At 38.5% G+C, this 22,889-nt stretch overlaps 8 non-coding genes across 8 annotated transcripts; all 8 read right to left on the bottom strand.

Moving 5' to 3' along the window:
* Positions 1–2,167: 2,167 nt before the first annotated feature.
* On the bottom strand, positions 2,168–2,248 carry TRNAL-UAG (transfer RNA leucine (anticodon UAG)). The gene has a single exon. It is a non-coding gene; the product is annotated as a tRNA-Leu (tRNA).
* Positions 2,249–4,427: 2,179 nt separating this feature from the next.
* On the bottom strand, positions 4,428–4,508 carry TRNAL-AAG (transfer RNA leucine (anticodon AAG)). Its single transcript has one exon. It is a non-coding gene; the product is annotated as a tRNA-Leu (tRNA).
* A 3,629-nt stretch (positions 4,509–8,137) lies between these two features.
* Positions 8,138–8,218, bottom strand: TRNAL-UAG (transfer RNA leucine (anticodon UAG)). The gene has a single exon. It is a non-coding gene; the product is annotated as a tRNA-Leu (tRNA).
* A 4,226-nt stretch (positions 8,219–12,444) lies between these two features.
* Positions 12,445–12,525, bottom strand: TRNAL-AAG (transfer RNA leucine (anticodon AAG)). Its single transcript has one exon. It is a non-coding gene; the product is annotated as a tRNA-Leu (tRNA).
* Positions 12,526–16,569: 4,044 nt separating this feature from the next.
* Positions 16,570–16,650, bottom strand: TRNAL-AAG (transfer RNA leucine (anticodon AAG)). Its single transcript has one exon. It is a non-coding gene; the product is annotated as a tRNA-Leu (tRNA).
* Positions 16,651–17,502: 852 nt separating this feature from the next.
* Positions 17,503–17,583, bottom strand: TRNAL-UAG (transfer RNA leucine (anticodon UAG)). Its single transcript has one exon. It is a non-coding gene; the product is annotated as a tRNA-Leu (tRNA).
* A 355-nt stretch (positions 17,584–17,938) lies between these two features.
* TRNAL-UAG (transfer RNA leucine (anticodon UAG)) lies at positions 17,939–18,019 on the bottom strand. The gene has a single exon. It is a non-coding gene; the product is annotated as a tRNA-Leu (tRNA).
* Positions 18,020–19,621: 1,602 nt separating this feature from the next.
* On the bottom strand, positions 19,622–19,702 carry TRNAL-AAG (transfer RNA leucine (anticodon AAG)). Its single transcript has one exon. It is a non-coding gene; the product is annotated as a tRNA-Leu (tRNA).
* Between the last annotated feature and the right edge of the window lie 3,187 nt (positions 19,703–22,889).

Raw genomic sequence — 22,889 nt, 5'->3', positions numbered from 1 at the left:
AAAACCTGCAAAGTAAATGAAATAAATTGTTTTCACACTACTTCTACACTGTGCTGCCACTTTATTAGGTGCACCTATCTAGTAGCGTGTTGAGGCTCTTTTAGCCTTCAAAACAGCCTGAATTCGTCTAGACATAGATTGAAGAAGATGTTGAAAACGTTGTGCAGGAATGGAGTACCATGCAGATATGAGTGTGTGTCACGCAGTTCCTTGAGATTCAATGGAGTTAGGCCTGCAGCGAACATCCCTTTCCAGCTCATCCCAAAGATGTTCAATAGGATTCAGATCCACGGATTGCGCAGGCCACTGCAGAAAAGAAGTCATTGTCATGTTTCTGAAACCATTCCTTAGTGATTCGGGCTTTATGCACCGGCGCATTATCCTGCTGGAAGTGACCATCTGATTGAGGTTAAACTGCCAACTTGAACGGATGCACTTGGTCAGCAAATATGTTAAGTTACGATGTGGCATTCATACGTGAATCTATGGGTATCAATGCATCCAACATGTCCCAAGAAACATTCCACACACCATAACACTGCCCCACTACTTTGCAGAGTAGTCGTCATACATGACGGGTCCATGGATTCATGTTGTTTTCGCCAAATTCTGAGCTTTCCATCAGCATGATGCACCAGGAATTTTGACTCGTCAGACCAAGCAGCTGTTTTCCAATCCTCGATAGTCCAATGCTCGTGTTGCTGTGCCCACAGGAGGCGTGCTCTCTAGTTCTTTATTGATAAAAAAAGGTACGCCATGCGGCTGTCGGCTGTTGTAGCCCATTCGCGACAAAGTGCTTCTAGTGGTCCGTTGCAATATTTTGTTCTGCGTACCAAGATTGTATTCTGACATGATGTGCGACATCGTGGTGGCCCGTCTGTTTGCTTGCACAGTTCTAACCAATATCCTCTGACCTCTTTCATCAACAAGCGATTTTCTTCCACAGGAGTGCTGCTGAGATGATGTCTTCTGTTCGTTGCACAATTATCGATACACCCTTCCAAATGTGGTGTGCGAAACGCCCAGGGGAACAGCCGTTTCAGAGATGCTTTGTCTTGCCCCTACTACCATGCCAAGTTGGAAGTCTGTTAGATCACTCCTTTTCCCCATTCTTGCTACGGTTTGTACGCTTAACTGATACTAGAAAGGCTGTTCTGCTGCATTTATATCCACAACTGTGGTCATGTTCTTGCAACGTTCTGGGACAAACCATTTGTGTGCACAGCAGTGGTGTACCTAATAAAGTGGCAGCACAGTGTATATCAGGCGCAGTTTGTTTCTCCATCAGCAAAAAGCAAAAATACTAAGGTTAATGCCTTTGGTGTGGTAAATGAGTCAGAGCTGTTTTAATTTCCTAATCTCCACGACGTAGGATAAACGTATGCTGTTTGCTACTATTTTAACTGAGGATGCTTATGTAAGGGTGTTATGAACAGGGAAAGGAGGGAATATTTATTAATGGTAACCATTCCCGCTCAAGAGTGTTCAAAGGCATGCGCTTTAGTGGCAAAACAGAAAAAAAAAAATTATCACTAAATCCATCTGCAGTCACGTTTCAGTAATACAAACCCAAAGAATATCCCTTGGTTTTAGTCTTATTGTGCCCATTTTGGTGAGGTCGCACTTTGGATTTTTCCTGAAGAAATGATGGGACAATGACTGATTGGAGAAGTAGGAAGGGAACATCTCTTTGTAAGAATGAGGGGCGGTTTTGTTTAAACGCTGGTTTCTCCAGTTCGACAGATAGTTCACGAGGACAGTTTTTTAAAAAAAAGATAGCTAAAGAGTAAATTGATTGATAAACTTCTAAAATAGCATTGTGTTTCTTTTCTTGTTCCTCATCCACACTCGCAAGCCTTTCTTTTCCATTGATATTAATCCAAAATTTGCAGTTCAATAACACATCTGTATTATTACCACCAATCGATCACAGATTTTAGGTTAACTGAAAATATTTATATCAGCGTGACATAAATATTTATGTCATGAGTACACAAACGTGCACTCATGAAAATGCACATTTATTTTACGGAAACACATTTGAAACTGCGCGCTTGTAATGTGTGTTCAACTGACTTCAAACAGAATCGTACTTTGGCAATGGGACGTGAGTGGCTGGCTTAAGATTTTGGAGAGGGGTTTTTGCCGGACGAAAAAAAGTAATATTTGGCAGCGGTGGGATTGGAACCCACGCCTCAATGAGACTGGTGCCTAAAACCAGCGCCTTAGACCGCTCGGCCGCGCTACCACTTATAATCGTTACTTTTCCTTATTAACTTGCAAATTGAATTGCCCAAGTAATCTTGAAGAGGCTTTAATCCGGGGCTGTGATGGAATTATAAATTAGGTTGAATAATCTTCATTGTATTAAAGAAAGATAAATAAAAGGTACGTAAACAAAGGTTATTTCTTTAAATATTCTCATTGTTTTAGATGTTTAAGGATTCAGAAAGTGTGGTAAACTCTTAGTTATCATTCTGAAACGTTTATTTTGATTGCCAACAAAGAAATAAACATCACGGTAAAAAAAATCAGATGTTTAAATTGATGCATTACAAGTGCTACATCAAAGTAGAATATCGGACAAGTTAAAGTTATACACACCTGTAACTGTTATCTAAACGTAAAGAATTGTGTTTAATTTGTAACATTAATTTTTTCACAAAATTACAAGTGTTACATAGCTGTTATTAAAGTACAGGGAATAGCACTGATCACAATTTAGCAGAGACAATAAAATTACAATGTGACACCTTTGGAAGCTGCTAATGCAAAATCTAAATGAAAATTAAAGTAAAGAATATCGCTGCTATGTTAATCTTGTGTTGTTATGCGCATGTCAGGGGGAAAAGGAAGAGGGATTAAGGATCAACATTTCTCTGTGGAGGCAGGCACTGGCAGAAGAATTACAGATGATAGATATGTGGCCGAATACGAAATATATATTAACCGTAGTTTCTCTGTGCACCAGTAATGAACAGAAAATATTAAGTCGATTAAAGCCTCTGGTAGGGGAAGTCATTCGGAGATTTTTTTTAAAGATCTCAATCTTCAGGGGGACAGGATAAACTTATACTGCTGTTTCAAATAAGGATGGTTATGTAAGGGTATTGTATATAGGGAAAGAAGGAATATTTATAAAAGGTAACTGGTCCTCCTCCTCCAGAGTGTTCCAAGGCAATGCGCCGTAGTGGCTTAACAGAAAAAAAAAAGATAACTTCATTCTTCTGCATTCCCATTTCATTAATACTAACCCAAAGAATATCCCATGGTTTTAGTGTTATTGAGCCAATTTTGATGAGGGTTGCATCTTCGATTTCTGTCGAAGGTATGATGGGTCAATGACTGATGGGAGGGGTAGGAAGGGAGATTCATAAATGTCCTTGTAAGAATGAGGAGCGTTTTGTTTAAATGCTGCTTTCTCAGACAGTGCCCTAGGACAGTTGAAAAGAGCAAAAGATAGTAAATTGATTACAGAACTTCTGAAATACCGCTGATTTTGTTTTCTAGTTCTTCTTCCAGACTCTCAAGGTTTTCTTTCCCATCGACATTAATCTAGAAATTGCCTTTGAATAACACATCCGTATCATTACCACCAATCGTTCACGAATTGCACGTTAACTGGAAATTTCTATTCCCAGTTGTTTTAGTTTGAGAGGAACCGGGCGACATCCTCGGTCTCCAGGTTCGATTTCAACGTGGAAATAAAGTTAATTTTATTCCTTCGTTTTAAATAGTCCATGAAATGTAAGGACTAACCATATGAAGATGGTTAATCACCATCTTCATATGGCACTTGAACATTTCTAGCAACATTTCGCATTAAAATCTGCACAGTAAATGATATTAAATTGTTTTCACCCTACTTTTGTATAAATTCGTAACTTAAGTCTTCTGGTTCGAAATTTATAGAAAACCCGCCTAATGTTATTTAGGCCACTTATTCCGATAAGTCTGTAATTAAAAAAAGGGAGCCAAGCTGTTTAAGGCGCTAATTATGGGCATCTATCTATTTGAGACAGGTTCAAATTCTTCACTGCCCACCTCTGAACTTAGTAGTAGTATTATTCCTACCCGCCCTCACCTTTATCTTGACAATATCCTGCTTAAAATTGCTAAATTGTCATTAAACAGATTTTTAACTTCATAACTTTACGACATATGTAACAGCTGTGGGCTTTAATCAGTGAAGGTATGTATTTCTACACATTTTCATTAATTTATGAAGCAGCTTTCAAAATTTCAACAACATTAAAAATCGACTGTATTTATTTTTTTCTGACGAAGATTTTGTTATTTAAGCCAGCCATTCTCATTGCAAGGCCGCACTACGATTTAGTTCAATGCGACAAAATTGAAATCACTTTAACGTGTGTGGGCACGATCTACTGAATCTGCGGAGGGAGTTGTGGGGAAAAAATATATATTAGCAGCGGTGGGATTCGAACCCACGCCTCAATGAGACTGGTGCCTTAAACCAGCGCCTTAGACCGCTCGGCCACGCTACCTCTTGTGTTTCTATTTACTTTTTACTTGGACATTCAATTGCCCATTAATATTGAGCACTCTTTAACCTCCGGGTTTAATGGATTTACCCCCAATGCGCCTGCTGGTGAGGGTAAATACCGCCATAATTGCAATTTCGAGATTATGTTGTCATCTAGTGCAACGCATACATTTTGCAGTTGTTGAATAAAAACGTGAAGTCCTCTCTCAACCGGAACTGAATTTATTTAGGTTACTATCATGTATCGTGTTCGCACAATAACGTTTTAATTTTTTAAAAGCGGTTCGTTGCCATTCCGTACATATGATAGGATTCTTTTATTATGTAGGATCATAGTCAAAAACCGTTTTTTAGAACATAAGGGATCATCGATTTCATGTTTGAATATTAACCATTTCAAGTGCCTGTAATTGGCTGATTGTATAGGTCGACGTGTAGACAGAGCTGCTGAGGCCCAGATTTCTTCGGCGTCTTCCAGTTGTCTTAGTTTGAGAGGAACCAGGCAACATCCTCAGTCTCCAGGTTCCATTTCAATCTAGAAATAAAGTTAATTTTATTCATACGTTGTAAATAGTCCATAAAATGTAAGGGCTAACCATATAAAGTTGGTTAATAGCCATCTTCATATGGCACTTAAACATTTCTAGCAACATTTTCTCATTAAAACCTGCAAAGTAAATGAAATAAATTGTTTTCACACTACTTCTACACTGTGCTGCCACTTTATTAGGTAACCCTATCTAGTAGCGTGTTGAGGCTCCTTTAGCCTTCGAAACAGCCTGAATTCGTCTAGACATGGATTGAACAAGATGCTGAAAACGTTGTGCAGGAATGGAGTACCATGCAGATATGAGTGTGTCACGCAGTTCCTTGAAATTCGACGGAGGTAGGCCTGCAGCGAACATCCCTTTCCAGCTCATCCCAAAGATGTTCAATAGGATTCAGATCCACGGATTGCGCGGGCCACTGCAGCAAAGAAAAGTCATTGTCATGTTTCTGGAACCATTCCTTAGTGATTCGAGCTTTGTGCACCGGCTGATTGTGGATAAACTGCCAACTTGAACGGATGCACTTGGTCAGCAACTATGTTAAGTTACGATGTGGCATTCAGACGTGAATCTATGGGTATCAATGCACCTAACATGTCCCAAGAAACATTCCCCACACCATAACACTGTCCCCACCACTTTGCAGAGTAGTCGTCATACATGACGGGTCCATGGATTCATGTTGTTTTCGCCAAAATCTGAGCCTTCCATCAGCATGATGCACCAGGAACTTTGACTCGTCAGACCAAGCAACTGTTTTTCCAAGCCTCGATAGTCCAATGCTCGTGTTGCTCTGCCCACAGGAGGCGTGCTCTCTAGTTCTTCATTGATAAAAAAAGGTACGCCATGCGGCTGTCGGCTGTTGTAGCCCATTCGCGACAAAGTGCGTCTAGTGGTCCGTTGCGATATTTTGTTCTGCGTACCAACGTTGTATTTTGACGTGATGTGCGACATCGTGGTTGCCCGTCTGTTTGTTAGCACAGTTCTAACCAGCCTCCTCTGACCTCTCTCATTAACAAACAATTTTCTTCCACAGGAGTGCTGCTGAGATGATGCTTTCTGTTCGTTGCATAATTATCGATACACCCTTCAAACTGTGTTGCGTGAAAAGTCTAGGAGAACTGCCGGTTCAGAGATGCTTTGTCTTGCACCTACTATCATGCCAAGTTGGAAGTCCGTTAGATCACTCCTTTTCCCCATTCTTGCTACGGTTTGTACGCTTAACTGATACTACAAAGGTTGTTCTGCTGGATTTATATCCACAATTGTGGTCATGTTCTTGCAACGTTTTGGGGCAAACCATTTGTGTGCACAGCAGTGGTGTACCTAATAAAGTAGCAGCACAGTGAATATTAGGCGCAGTTTGTTTCTCCATCAGCAGTAACCAAAATATTAAGTCGGTTAATGTCTATGGTGTCTTAAGTGAGTCAGAGCTGTTTCAATTTCATAATCTCCACTACGTAGGATAAACGTATGCTCTTTACTATTATTTTAACTGAGGGTGCTTATGTAAGGGTGTTGTGAACAGGAAAGGAGGGACTATTTATTAAAATGGTAACCGTTCCTCCTCCGGAGTGTTCCAAGGCATGTGAAAACAGAAAAACTTTAGTGGCAAAACAGAAAAAAAAATATCATTAAATCCATCTGCAGTCACGTTTCAGTAATACAAACCCAAAGAATATTCCTTGGTTTTAGCCTTATTGTGCTCATTTTGGTGAGGTCGCACCTTGGGCTTTTCTTGGAGAAATGATGGGACAATAACTGATTGGAGGAGTGAAGAAGGGAGACTGAACATCTCTTTGTAAGAATGAGGGGCGGTTTTGTTTGAAGGCTGGTTTCTCCAGTGGGACAGATAGTTCACAAGGACAGTTTAAAAAAAAAAAAAGATAGCTAAAGAGTAAATTTATTGATGAGCTTCTAAAATACCCACTAGCGATTGTAGGAGGTTCCCGTTGCCATCCCGTACATATTAGGGGATTCTTTTATTATGTAGAATCATAGTCGAAAACCGTGTTTTATGACGTAAGGGATCATAGAGTTCATGTTTGAATATTAACCATTTCAGGTGTCATTGTTTGGCTGATTGTATTGGTCGACGTGAGGACACAGCTGCTGAAGCCCAGATTTCTTTAGCATATACAGTATTGTATACTGTTCTTTGGAGAATTCTTAGGCTATGGTGATCATACGATGGTCAAGTAAAAGATCGTATTTTGTTTTCCAACAAAACAAAACAGTGTAAGAAGTTTGGTGTACATGGTGGCGACGAAGTGCTACTCAATGTAGACGTAATGTATAGTTCACTCAGTAGACAGCAGCTATAATTCTATCCTGTGGAACTATAGCTATTCCTTTAGGTCAACTTTAAGTTAGTAAAATATAATCACACTCCAACGTATTTATATACACATGTGATAATGCTTCAAGTTTTGGAGATCATTTCTGGAAGTGTAAATATCAAAAAGAACTTTTATTGAAGTTCATAACACTTAAACATTTTCTTTTTACGCTTAAATTCTGCAGTTTAATTCAGCTACTTTTAGTTGTAGTTCAATATGAGCTAATGATGAAGCATGGTGTCTTCATTAGCTCTTGCAGTCACAGAATTTTGACCGGAGGTTGATTGTTAAACATTTCAGCCCTTAACTCAGATCAACAATTATCATTTCACTAAAAACCTACAGGGAAGAGATCTGGGCCCACAGGGACAAAGATGGCGAGATCATCTCAAGACCATCTAAAAGCTACAACGGAACGTGTCTTAAAAGATCTAATTCCGATCAAGTTCATGATGATGATAAAATCAGATTAGCAGTTTTGCACAATAATAAAGTTTGATAATAATAATTCTATTCAAAATAATTCTCATAATAATTCAGTTTTGCTATTGTAAAGCAAAACTGAAAGATGTTAAACCGACCGTTTTTTGCCATCGTTCGTTGTATTCAGAAAAAAAAAAACCCAGTGCAGCTCCTCCATATAAACGGTGAGCGACATTGCTATAGGGTCGTTGAAAAGGATGAGACCAGTTCCTTTGTTCTGGGGTGGAATTAAAAAAAAAAAAAAAAAAAAAACACTACATTGGCAGCGGTGGGATTCGAACCCACGCCTCAATGAGACTGGTGCCTAAAACCAGCGCCTTAGACCGCTCGGCCACGCTACCTCTCTTAAGCAGGTTTTGTTTACTATTCCCTTGGACATTCAATTGCCCAATAATGTTGAGCACTCTTTAACCCCCGGATTTAATGGAATTATCCCCACTCTGCCTGATGGTGACGGTAAATACCGCCATGAGTGAAATTTTGTGTTTATGCTGTCAACTAGTGCAGCGCACATATTTTCCAGTTGGTGAATGAAAACCTGAAGTCCTCTATCAACTGGAACTGAATTTATTTATTTAGGTTAATATCGTGTATCGTAGCCGGCCTCCGTAGCCGAGTGGGCAGGAGCGTGAGTACAGTAGCACACGCTCTTTGAGTTAGACCGGAGTTCAAGCCCCTGACTGCTGAATACGGTCTTCGTTAAATACCCGCGTATTTGTTTATTAATAAAATTCCAATTTCCTCAGTTCTGAGAGAAGAGAGCATTCAGTGCGAACTCTGTATTTTATTAAATTTCCATTAAATTAGAAAGGAAATCGAATTGTTTATTATAAACAGATACCATTATATTGCCATTTTTCTTCAACTAATTTTGGAACTGAATTCTCCCAAAATAACTGAAATACTCAAATATTTTCTTACAAAAAATCTAGAATAAAAGTAGTTTCTATGACTTAAGTTTCAGCAGTATTCTTTTCTTATGATCACACACCTGACCAGTTGATTTCAGCTGATGCTTTTCAAGGCAATTTCTTCCGCCCACTAATTCAATTAAAGGATAAATTTCGAAATGGCATAAGTCGTTAGCCTGACCTATATAGCATTATCCAATTTTCTTCGCTAGATCTTCCTTTTCTACACTTATCGTATAGAAAGAAACGATGTGCCAGGATCCAAACTCGTGATGATACACCACTTGAAAGAGCTGCTGTCAGTCCTTGTTAGCCATGGATCTTGAATCAGTCGGTTCGTCCCAAATGGTTTGTCCCAAACGGTCAGAGGAGTTAATAACTCCTCTGACCGTTTGGTCGTCCCGGAGTATAAACAGAAAATTTATTTATTTATTTATTATAATATTAAATTATCACACAAATTAAAGTTCTTTATATATATATATATAGCTGTAAATATTTAACTGTTAACTAACCTTAAAAAATGTTTCCTTTGTCACAAAATTACGAGAGTCACATAACTTCTATTAAACTTTTGGGACAATATTTAGCAGACATATTGAAATTACAATGTGATGACACTGCTTTAAGTTAAGAACATCACTGCTATGACAAACGTACGTTGTTTATGCGCATCTCTTTTTTCCCATTGATATTAATCTAGAATTTGCAGTTCAATAACACACCTGTATCAATACCAATAATCGATCGTGGATTTTACGTTAACTGGAAATATTTATGTTAGAAAATATTTATTTACTGGAAATATTTATGTCAGGAGCACACGTTTGTGTGCTCATGAAGATACACGTTTATTTTACCGAAAGCAACTCGAAACTTCGCGCTTGTAACGTGTGTGCGTTCATCTGACTTCAAAGAAAATCGTATGTCGTCAATGGAACGTGAGTGGCTGACTTAAGATTCTGGAGAGGGGATTTTGCTGGGAAAAAAAAATTACATTGGGCAGCGGGATTCGAACCCACGGTTCAATGAGACTGGTGCCTAAAAACAAGCGCCTTAGACCGCTCGGCCACGCTACCTTTTTTAAGATTGTCTTTTTACTATTGACTTGTGCATTGAATTGCCCAATAAATGTTTAGCACTGTTTAACCCAGAATTTAATGGATTTACCTCCACTGCGTCTGATGGGGAGGGTAAATACTACTATGATCGCAATTTTGTGATCATAGCGGTCTTCAAAGATCTAATCCGGATGAAGTTCATGATGATGATAAACTCAGATTAGCAGTTCTGCACAATGATAAAGTTTGATAATAATTCTATTCAAAATAATTCTTATATTAATTCAGTTTTGCTATTGTAGAGCAAAATTGAAAGATGTTAAACCAACCCTTCTTTGGCATGGTCCGTTGTGTTCAGAAAATCCCCAATGCGGCCCCTCAACATAAACTGTGGGCGACACTGCTACAGGGTCGTTGAAAAGGATGAGTCCAGTTTCTTTGTCCTGGTGAGGATTTTTTTAGGGAAAAAAGAAAGAAACACATTGGCAGCAGTGGGATTTGAACCCACGCCTCAATGAGACTGGTGCCTAAAAAGCAGCGCCTTAGACCGCTCGGCCACGCTACCACTTATAATCGTTTCTTTTTCCTATTGACTTTCACATTGAATTGCCCAAGTAATCTTGAACAGGCTTTAATCCGTGGCTGTGATGGAATTATAAATTAGGTTGAATAATCTTCATTGTATTAAAGAAAGATAAATAAAAGGTACGTAAACAAAGGTTATTTCTTTAAATATTCTCATTGTTTTAGATGTTTAAGGATTCAAAAAGTCTGGTAAACTCTTAGTTCTCATTTTGAAACATCACGGTAAAAAAAAAAATCAGATGTTTAAATTGATGCATTACAAGTGCTACATCAAAGTAAAATATCGGACAAGTTAAAGTTATATACACCTGTAATTATTATCTAAACGTAAAGAATTATGTTTCATTTGTAACATTAATTTTTTCACAAAATTACAGGTGTTACATAGCTTTTCTTAAAGTATAGAAGAATAGCACTGATCACAATTTAGCAGAGACAATAAAATTACAATGTGACACCTTTGGAAGCTGCTAAAGCAAAAGCTAAATGAAAATTAAAGTAAAGGACATGGCTGCTATGTTAATCTTAAGTTGTTATGCGCATGTCAGGAGAAAAGGAAGAGGGATTAGGGATCAACATTTCTCCGTGGAAAATGAAGAGGGATTAGGAATCAACATTTCTCTGTAGAGGCAGGCACTGGCAGAGGAATTACAGATGTTAGATACGTGGCCGAAAACGAAATATATATTAATCGAAGTTTCTCTGTGCACCAGCAATGAACAGAAAATATTAAGTCGGTTAAAGATTATGGTAGGGGAAGTCATTTGGAGATTTTTTAAAGATCTCAATCTTCAGGGGGACAGGATAAACTTATACTGCTGTTTCAAATAAGGATGGTTATGTGAGGGTATCGTATATAGGGAAAGAAGGAATATTTATAGAAGGTAACTGGTTCTCCTCCTCCAGAGCGTTCCAAGGCAAAACGCCTTAGTGGCTTAACAGAAAAAAAAAGATAACTTCTTTCTTCTGCAGTCCCATTTCAATAATACTAACCCAAAGAATATCCCATGGTTTTAGTGTTATTGAGCCCATTTTGATGGGGGTTGCATCTTCGATTTCTCTCGAAGGTATGACGACTCAATGACTGATTCGAGGGGGAGTAAGGGAGATTGAATATGTCCTTGTAAAAATGAGAAGCGTTTTGTTTAAACGCTGCTTTCTCAGACATTGCCCTAGGACAGTTGAAAAGAGCAAAAGATAGTAAATTGATTACAGAACTTCTGAAATACCGCTGATTTTGTTTTCTAGTTCTTCTTCCAGACTCTCAAGGCTTTCTTTCCCCTCGACATTAATCTAGAAATTGCCTTTGAATAACACATCCGTATCATTACCACCAATCGTTCACGAATTGCACGTTAACTGGAAATTTCTATTCCCAGTTGTTTTAGTTTGAGAGGAACCGGGCGACATCCTCGGTCTCCACGTTCAATTTCAATCTGGAAATAAAGTTAATTTTATTCCTTCGTTTTAAATAGTCCATGAAATGTAAGGACTAACCATATGAAGATGGTTAATCACCATCTTCATATGGCACTTGAACATTTCTAGCAACATTTCGCATTAAAACCTGCATAGTAAATGAAATTAAATTGTTTTCACCCTACTTTTGTATTTCGAAACTTAAGTCTTCTGGCTCGAAATTTATACGAAACCAGCCTAATGTTATTTAGGCCACTTATTCCGATAAGTCTGTAGTTAAAAAAGGAGCCAAGCTGTTTATGGCGCTAATTATGGGCATCTATCTATTTGAGACTTAGGTTCAAATTCTTCACCGCCCACCTCTGAACTTAGTAGTATTATTCCTACTCGCACTCACCTTTATCTTGACAACATTCTGCTTAAAATTTAATTTTTTCTGAGGAAGATTTTGTTATTTAAGCCAGCCATTCGCATTTGAAGGCCGCACTAGGATTTAGTTCAATGCAACAAAATTGAAATCACTTTAACGTGTGTGGGCACGATCTATTGAATCTGCGGAGGGAGTTGTGAGGGAAAAAAATATAATAATATTGGCAGCGGTGGGATTCGAACCCACGCCTCAATGAGACTGGTGCCTTAAACCAGCGCCTTAGACCGCTCGGCCACGCTACCTCTTGTGTTTCTATTTACTTTTTACTTGGACATTCAATTGCCCATTAATATTGAGCACTCTTTAACCCCCGGGTTTAATGGATTTACCCCGAAATGCGCCTGCTGGTGAGGGTAAATACCGCCATGATTGCAATTTCGAGATTATGTTGTCATCTATTGCCTCTATTGTCAACTATTGAAGTCCTCTCTCAACCGGAACTGAATTTATTTAGGTTAATATCATGTATCGTATTCGCACAATTTTTAATTTTTTAAAAGCGGTTCGTTGCCATCCCGTACATATGATAGGATTCTTTTATTATGTAGGATCATAGTCAAAAACCGTGTTTTAGGACATAAGGGATCATCGAGTTCATGTTTGAATATTAACCCTTTCAGGTGCCAGTATTTTGGCTGATTGTATAGGTCGACGTGTAGACAGAGCTGCTGAGGCCCAGATTTCTTCAGTGTCTTCCAGTTGTCTTAGTTTGAGAGGAACCGGGCGACATCCTCAGTCTCCAGGTTCCATTTCAATCTGGAAATAAAGTTAATTTTATTCATTCGTTGTAAATAGTCCATAAAATATAAGGGCTAACTATATAAAGATGGTTAATCACCATCTTCATATGGCACTTAAACTTTCTAGCAACATTTTCTCATTAAAACCTGCAAAGTAAATGAAATAAATTGTTTTCACACTACTTCTAAACTGTGCTGCCACTTTATTAGGTACACCTATCTAGTATCGTGTTGAGGCTCCTTTATCCTTCGAAACAGCATGAATTCGTCTAGACGTGGATTGAACAAGATGCTGAAAACGTTGTGTAGGAATGGAGTACCATGCAGTTATGAGTGTGTCAAGCAGTAGGTAGGCCTGCAGCGAACATCCCTTTCCAGCTCACCCCAAAGATGTTCAATAGGATTCAGATCCACGGATTGCGCGGGCCACTGCAGCAAAGAAAAGTCATTGTCATGTTTCTGGAACCATTCCATAGTGATTCGAGCTTTGTGCACCGGCGCGTTATCCTGCTGAAAGTCATCATCTGATTGAGGATAAACTGCCAACTTGAACGGATGCACTTGGTCAGCAAGTATGTTAAGTTACGATGTGGCATTCAGACGTGAATCTATGGGTATCAATGCACCCAACATGTCCCAAGAAACATTCCCCACACCATAACACTGCCCCCGCCACTTTGCAGAGTAGTCGTCATACATGACGGGTCCATGGATTCATGTTGTTTTCGCCAAATTCTGAGCCTTCCATTAGCATGATGCAGCAGGAACTTTGACTCGTCAGACCAAGCAACTGTTTTTCCAAGCCTCGATAGTCCAATGCTCGTGTTGCTCTGCCCACAGGAGGCGTGCTCTCTAGTTCTTCATTGATAAAAAAAGGTACGCCATGCGGCTGTCGGCTGTTGTAGCCCATTCGCGACAAAATGCGTCTAGTGGTCCGTTGCGATATTTTGTTCTGCGTACCAAGGTTGTATTCTGACGTGATGTGCAACATCGTGGTTGCCCGTCTGTTTGCTTGCACACTTCTAACCAGCCTCCTCTTACCTCTCTCATCAACAAGCAATTTTCTTCCACAGGAGTGCTGCTGAGATGATGCTTTCTGTTCGTTGCATAATTATCGATACACCCTTTAAACTTTGGTGCGTGAAAAGTCCAGGAGAACTGCCGGTTCAGAGATGCTTTGTCTTGCACCTACTATCATGCCAAGTTGGAAGTCCGTTAGATCACTCCTTTTCCCCATTCTTGCTACGGTTTGTACGCTTAACTGATACTACAAACGTTGTTCTGCTGGATTTATATCCACAACTGTGGTCATGTTCTTGCAACGTTTTGGGGCAAACCATTTGTGTGCACAGCAGTTGTTTACCTAATAAAGTGGCAGCATAGTGTATATCAGGCTTAGTTTGTTTCTCCATCAGCAATAAGCAAAAATACTAAGTCGGTTAATGCCTCTGGTGTGGTAAGTGAGTCAGAGCTCTTTCAATTTCATAATCTCCATGACGTAGGATAAACGTATGGTGTTTACTACTATTTTAACTGAGGATGCTTATGTAAGGGTGTTGTGAACAGGGAAATGAGGGAATATTTATTAATGGTAACCATTCCTCCTCCGGAGTGTTCCAAGGCATGCGCTTTAGTGGCAAAACAGAAAAAAAATTATCATTAAATCCATCTGCAGTCACGTTTCAGTAATACAAACCCAAAGAATATCCCTTGGTTTTAGTCTTATTGTGCTCATTTTGGTGAGGTCGCACCTTGGGTTTTTCTTGGAGAAATGATTAAAAAAAAAAGATAGCTAAAGAGTAAATTGATTGATAAACTTCTAAAATAGCATTGTGTTTCTTTTCTCGTTCTTAATCCACACTCGCAAGCCTTTCTTTTCCATTGATATTAATCTAAAATTTGCAGTTGAATAACACATCTGTATTATTACCACCAATCGATCACAGATTTTAAGTTAACTGAAAATATTTATGTCAGAGTGACATAAATATTTATGTCATGAGCACACGTTTTTGTGCTGATGAAGATGCATGTTTATTTTACGGAAACAAATTTGAAACTGCGCGCTTGTAACGTGTGTGTGTGTTCAACTGACTTCAAACAGAATCGTACTTTGGCAATGGAACGTGAGTGGCTGGCTTAAGATTCTGGAGAGGGGTTCTTGCTGGACGAAAAAAGTAATATTTGGCAGAGGTGGAATACGAACCCACGCCTCAATGAGACTGGTGCCTAAAACCAGCGCCGTAGACCGCTCTGCCACGGTACCTCTTGTAAGAGTTTCTTTTTACTATTCACTTGCACATTCAATTGCCCAATAAATGTTGAGCACTCTTTAACCCCGTGTTTAATGGATAGCTAAAGAGTAAATTTATTGATGAGCTTCTAAAATACCCACTAGAGATCGTAGGAGGTTCCCGTTGCCATCCCTTTCATATGATAGGGTTCTTTTATTATGTAGGATCATAGTCAAAAACCGTGTTTTATGACGTAAGGGATCATCGAGTTCATCTTTGAATATTAACCATTTCAGGTGCCAGTATTTGGCTGATTGTATAGACCAGATTTCTTCAGCGTATACAGCGTGAACTATAAATTATTCAAATGTAATCACACCAAAATGTTTTTAAATGCACATGTGGTATTGACTCAAGTGCTTCGAGATCATTTCTGGAAGTTTAAAAATTAAAAAGAACTTTTATTGATGTTCATTCATCTTAAATATATTCTTATTAAGCCTAAATTCTGCAGTTTACTTCAGTTAGTTTTAGTTATAGTTCAGTAACCGCTAATGAAGACACCATGCGCCTTCATTACCTCTCGTAGTTCCAGAATTTTCATCATCAAGTTCATGATGATAATGAATTAGATTAGCAATTTTGCATAATAATAAAGTTTGATAATAATTCTATTCATAATAAGTGAGTTTTGCTATTACAGAGCAAAACTGAAAGATGTTAAACCAACACTTCCTTAGGAAGGTCCGTTGAGTTCAAAAAATCACCCCTGCGGTCCTCGACATAAATCCTCGGCGACGCTGCTATAGGGTCATTGAAAAGGTAGAGCCCAGTTACTGAGAGACGTGTGATTTGTATTCAAAGAAATTGTATTTCAATGATCATTTGTTAATTCATTTAATCGTAAATTTTCCCAATGATAAATTTTCATTTATACCCACCAAAAAAATATTTTATTTCTTTTAAAATGAAAAACAAAGTATCGTTACTGTTTCTTAATCCAGCCCGATTAGAAACGATATAGATTTCGTAGAATTCGTTCATTTTTGGAATTAAAAAGCAGTTTATTCTGTTTTGGGTCATGCTAGTAATTGTGAATGCTAGTATTTGGTTCGGATCGTGCATGTTGAATCCTTCCACTCAATTCGATTTTGTTGACAAAAAGATACGGCAAAAACTTTCCGACTTCAATTTTTGAATTCTTTAAAGAATATATTTTCCTTGTAAAGTAAAGTCACCAGAATATTATGAGACAAACAAAAGGTGAGGTCGCTCTGGGGAGGAGTACTTCAGGGGCACAAAAATACGATTTTGGCAGCGGTGGGATTCGAACCCACGCCTCAATGAGACTGGTACCTTAAACCAACGCCTTAGACCGCTCGGCCACGCTACCTCTTCTACGCATTTTTTTTACTATTCACTTGGCTATTGAATTGCCCAAGTAAGGTTAAACTGTGTTTAACCCCCGGGTTTGATGGATATTTCGGTTGCGTAATCTTTATTGTATTAAACAAAGATAAATAAAAGATACATATATATAGGCTACTGAACTATTTCAATATTCTAATTATTTTAGATTTTGAGGGTTCACGAAGGTTTCTTAACATTAAAGTCATCACCCTCAAATGTTTGTTCTTGATTACCAACAAAGAAAACAAAGAAACGAACATTATGCTGAAAGTATCAGAGGTTTAGTTTAATGAATTACAGTTACTACATAATATTAAATTATCACACAAATTAAAGTTCTTTATATATATATATATAGCTGTAAATATTTAACTGTTAACTAACCTTAAAAAATGTTTCCTTTGTCACAAAATTACGAGAGTCACATAACTTCTATTAAACTTTTGGGACAATATTTGGCAGAGATATTGAAATTACAATGTGATGACACTTCTGGAAGTTAAGAACATCACTGCTATGACAAACATACGTTGTTTATGCGCATCTCTTTTTTCCCATTGATATTAATCTAGAATTTACAGTTTAATAACACAGCTGTATCATTACCACCAATCGATCGCGGATTTTACGTTAAATGGAAATATTTGTCAGGAGCACACGTTTGTGTACTCATGAAGATACACGTTTATTTTACGGAAACAAACTAGAAACTTCGCGCTTGTAACGTGTGTGTGTTCATCGGACTTCAAACAAAATCGTACTTCGTCAATGGAACGTGAGTGGTTGACTTAAGATTCTGGAGAGAGGGTTTTGCTGGGCAAAAAAAAAAAATGCTTGGTAGTGGTGGGATTCGAACCCACGGCTCAATGAAACTGGTACCTAAAACCAGCGCCTTAGACCGCTCGGCCACGCTACCTCTTGTAAGGCCTCGTTTTTGCTATTCACTTGGGCATTCAATTGACCAATAAATGTTGAGCACTCTTTAACCCCGGGTTTAACGGATTTACCCCCACTGTGCCTGATGGCGAGGGTAAATACCGCTATGATCGCAATTTTGTGATCATAGCGGTATTTCAGTTTTGCTATTGTAGAGCAAAACTGAAAGATGTTAAACCAACCCTTCTTTGGCATGGTTCGTTGTGTTCAGAAAATCCTCAGTGCGGCTCCTCAACATAAACCGTGGGCGACACTCTATAGGGTCGTTGAAAAGGATGAGTCCAGTTTCTTTTTCCTGGTGAGGGTTTTTTTTAGGGGAAGAAAAATAAACACATTGGCAGCGGTGGGATTCGAACCCACGCCTCAATGAGACTGGTGCCTAAAACCAGCGCCTTAGACCGCTCGGCCACGCTACCTCTTCTGAGTGTTTTTCTTTACTCTTAACTTGCATATTGAATTGCCCAAGTAATCTTGAAGAGGCTTTAATCCGTGGCTGTGATGGAATTATAAATTAGGTTGAATAATCTTCATTGTATTAAAGAAAGATAAATAAAAGGTACATAATCAAAGTTATTTCTTTAAATATTCTCATTGTATAGTATTGCAAACTGTTCTCTGGAGAATACATCGTTCTATGGCGATGTATTCTCCAGAATACATATGATGGTCCTGTAAAAGATCGTATTTTGTTTTCTAACAAAACAGTGCAAGAGGTTTGGTGTACACGGTGGCGAAGAAGTGCTAGTCAATGTAGACGTACTGTATAGTTCACGCAGTAGACAGCAGCGATAATTCTATCCTGTGGAATTATATCTTTTCCTTTATGTCAACTTTAAGTTATTCAAACGTAATCAACATTTTATGTACACATGTGTTACTGCCGCAAGTGTTTCGAGACCATTTTTGAAAGGTTAAATATTCAGATAACTTTTATTGATGTTCATAAACCTTAAATATATTCTTATTAAGCCTAAATTCTGCAGTTTACTTCAGTTAGTTTTAGTTGTAATTCAGTAATCGCTAATGAAGATACCATGCGCCTTCATTAGCTCTTGTAGTTCCAGAATTTTAACGAGGAGGTTGATTGTTAGATAATGAACATCTTTAAGCCCTTAACTGAGATTAGCATTTCACTACCTACTGGCAAGAGAGATGTCCAGATGAAGATCACCTCCAAGAGCTACAACCGAACAGGTCTTAATAGACCTAATCTGAATCAAGTTCATGATGATGATGAACTCAATTAGCAATTTTACATAACAATAAAGTTTGATAATAATAATTCTATTCATAATAATTGAGTTTTGTTATTACAGAGCAAAACTGAAAGATGTTAAACGAAACCTTCCTTAGCAATGTCCGTTGTGTTCAACTATAGCAGTGACACCTGCGGCGTCGCTGCTATAGAGTCATTGAAAAGGGGAGACCAGTTACTGAGAGCTGTACAATTTGTGTTCAAAGAAGTTGCATTTAAATTTTCATTTATTAATTGATTTAATCGAAAATTTTCACAGTAATAAGTTCTCATTTATACCCACAATAAAAAAAAACAACTTTTTTTTCTTTTAAAATGAAAAACAAAGTATTGTTACTGGTTCTAAGTCCAGCCTGATTATAAACGACATAGCTTTCATAGACCTTGTTCAATTTCGGAATTAAAAAATTAGTTTATTCTATTTTGGTTCTTGGACTCGACTGCTCGTCCAAGTCTTCCGAGTGTTGTTTGATTTATCTGTAAACATAAGACTGATGGGTGAGTGCTGAAGAAACGCATACTCAAGAACGGATTTTGATAATCTGTAAATAGGCTATCAGAAACAGATCGTCTTTTGCCATTTTTAGACTGTTTGTTTTAAGATTCATAGAAGTTACTGTAATTGATAATACCTTTTAATAGAAATTTAATTCACAATACCGTAGGTGAACGATGTTAAACTGACCTCAGTAAAACGATGCTTGAAACCAGTGGTTTAGACAGCTCTGGGGAGGAGTACTTGCGGGGCGAAAAAATAGCGTTTTGGCAGCGGTGGGATTCGAACCCACGCCTCAATGAGGCTGGTGCCTTAAACCAGCGCCTTAGACCGCTCGGCCACGCTACCTCTTGTGATAGTCTTTTTACTATTGATTTTCATTGATTTTGCCCAAATAATTTTGAATAGTGTTTAACCCCCGGGTTTGATGGACATTTCGGTTGAGCAATCTTCACTGTATTAAGAATTAATTGTTGTCAAAAAATTACGAATTACGAGAGTTACATAATTTCTATTAAAGTTTTGAGAAAATATTGGTAAAATCTCTGGCTGAGACATTGAAATTACACTTTTGAAAGTTAAAGGACATCGGACATTGTAGTTAAAGGACATTGTAGTCCATCTTCCTCTTCCTCATGTCAAGGGAAGATGGACTACAAATCAATCTTTCTCCGGATAGGCAGACCCTGGAAAAAGAATTAGAGAAGAGAGATTCGTGGCTGAATGCGAAATATACGTATATCAGGCGCAGTTTGTTTCTCCATCAGCAATGAGCAAAAATACACTGGTGTGCAAAAATTTGAATCGTGATGAGAGGGTTCACATAAACAGATTTGCAACAGTTCATGATGATCGCGATTGTTGCAGACGTTCGATTAGTTGCATACAGTGCTACAGACAACGAAATGACCAGTAGACAACGTCTGGATGACTTTACCCGGGGTCGAATCATTGGGAAGCTCGAGGAAGGTCGAAGTGCGAGGAGTGTGGCTGCAGATTTCAGTATCGCCCATAGCATCGTCTCACGTGCGTGGTCCGGCTTCAGAACGACAGCTACAGCTGTTCGAAGGCCAGGCGACTCCACAAAGGTGAACTGTTTGCCTAACGGCCAGTGCGATGTGTCCCTTTAACACCTGCAGATCGGAGACACCGTTTACAGTGATGCATCGAACACAAGGAATGGACAGCAGCGCAATGGGGTAAGGTACTCTTTAGTGATGAGAGTAGATTCAGTCTCAGCAGCGATTCTGGACGTCAGCTAATCTGGCGAGAGGTTGGCACACGGTATCACCCCGCAAACATCACTGAAAGGGATCGATATAGCGGTCGAGGTGTTATCGTCTGTGGAAACGTTATCTTGATTGGACGTACACAACTCGAGATACTGGAAGGCGGTACTGTTACCGGTGCACGCTACTGTACTGAGGTAATCCTTCCCCACGTGCGTCTGTTCCGGGATGCCATTGGCCCCGAGTTCGTGTTTATGGATGATAACGTCACACCCCATCGCACTGCATCTGTTGATATGCTTTTCGAAAGTGAGGACATTGTTCGTATGGATTAGCCTGTCCGTTCCCCCATCGAACATATATGAGACGCTTTGGGGAGACGCCTAGCGGCACGTCCACACCCACCAGAATATGTTCACCAGCTGAAGATGGCGCTGACAGAAGAATGGACGATGTTGCCGCAAGAACTTATCAACAACATTGTTCTAAGTATGGACAGGCGGTGCAAAGCCTGCATCGACATTAGGGGTGGCCACATCTCCTACTGAAAACCACCTCTTCCCTTTGTTCCATCTTTGGCAGTGATGCATCTGTATCAAGGCTGTCAGTGCTATGTTGCCATTTTTGAATAAAGTCCCTCTGTACCGTTTTGTTTCCTTCATCATTTCTGTACCTCAGGAGGTTCCTTTGGTATGTTTTTCCATATCCAGGCCACTCCTATGAGAAGCTACAGATGAAAACCTGACTGGTTCTTAAGGTTTGCATACCAGTGTATTAAGTAGTTTAATGCCTCTGGTGAAGAAAGTCAGTCATAGAGATCATCTGCTTCATCCATGAAAATTTTTCAGATGTAGTGCGAAATTGAACACCAAAGAAAATAGTCCTACTTTTATTTTCTCTGCTGGATTTCTTATTTAAAACATAATGTATATACACAACCAATGATGCATTGCCTTCTAAATAAAAAATAAAAATAACCTGCTGATTGAACGGGAAGGGGGGTTTAATTTGAAGGTTTTCGCGTTTTAAAGTTAACGGTTTCAAAAATATTGCGAGTCACTTTGGTCACTGCCTGTTAAAGAGCGTATGATGTCATGAAGACATTTAGGTCAGAATTAAATTGTTCCTTAAATTTAAAAAAAAAATTCAGAAGGCTGCAGAAATTTTCTTGCTTAACTGGCTTTTGGATGGTTTCTGAAAATTAGTCAATTTTTCGCTGCACAGAGATTTAAACTGTGACGGAAGGATTACCTTCTATCACGCAAGTGAAAACTGGTTATCAAAAGACTTTCAATTTTATGTTTTGCGATCTTATTGTTTTTATTAAAGTAATAATAGAAACAATGAATAGTCGTATATGGGAATTATTTAACCAAAGTTACAGGAATTTCCTGTAAAATTAATCGCAGTTCACTTGGAAGTTGTCCAACACGTCATCAACTAAGTTGAAGCCAAAATGGCGCTTGTCGTCTGGGGATACTCATAAGGCAATAAATAAAAATCGGCTGAAGCCCATATTTCCTCACGTATGCAGTATTATAGAGTGTAATATGGGGGGGGGGGAATACGTATCCTATGGGGATCTCACGATGATTATATCAATATCGTATTTTGTTTTCCAATAAAAGTATAAGTTTGGTGTACAAGGTGGCAATGAAGTTCTAGTCAATGTAGACGTACAGTATAATTCACTCAGAAGCTATTATTCCATTCTATATTCTCGCTTTTAGGTAAACTTTAATGTTATTCAAATGTTCTCACACCCCAACTTTTAATACACTCATGTGATACTCCTGAAAGTCCATCGAGTTAATTTCTAGAAGTTTAAATATCAAAAAATATATATTAAAAAGTAGTTTATTCTATTTTCTTTCACTTCTTACACTTGACTACTCGTCAAAGTCTTTCGAGTGTTGTATGATTTCTTTGTAAACGTGAATTTAGTAAAATCCACTATCTCTTTAATAGAAATTTACTAATTTTAATCACCATACCGCGTGTGAAAGACGTTAAACTAACCTGAGTGAAAGTTGCCTAAAACCAGCACCTTACTCAGGTCGGCCGCGGTACCTCGAAGCAATCTTAGAGTTACTCGCAGATTGTTTTCTTTAACTGTGGGGTTGTCAAAGAAAGTGGCCCAACCCCAACAAACTCCAAGTTTTGTAACAAGATAAGAAACTAAAACTTGAAGTATTCAACAAGTTTTTCTTAATTTTTTTCAAGGCTACGTCTGCATAACTAATCTTAAGTCTTCTATCTCAAAATTTATACGAAACCTTTCTAATATTATTTAGGCAACTTATTCA

The sequence above is a fragment of the Mastigoproctus giganteus genome, chromosome 1 (genome assembly GCF_048544385.1).
Source record: "Mastigoproctus giganteus isolate SK-2022 chromosome 1, ASM4854438v1, whole genome shotgun sequence".
Lineage (NCBI taxonomy): Eukaryota > Metazoa > Arthropoda > Arachnida > Uropygi > Thelyphonidae > Mastigoproctus > Mastigoproctus giganteus.
This window is presented reverse-complemented; position numbering and strand designations above follow the sequence as displayed.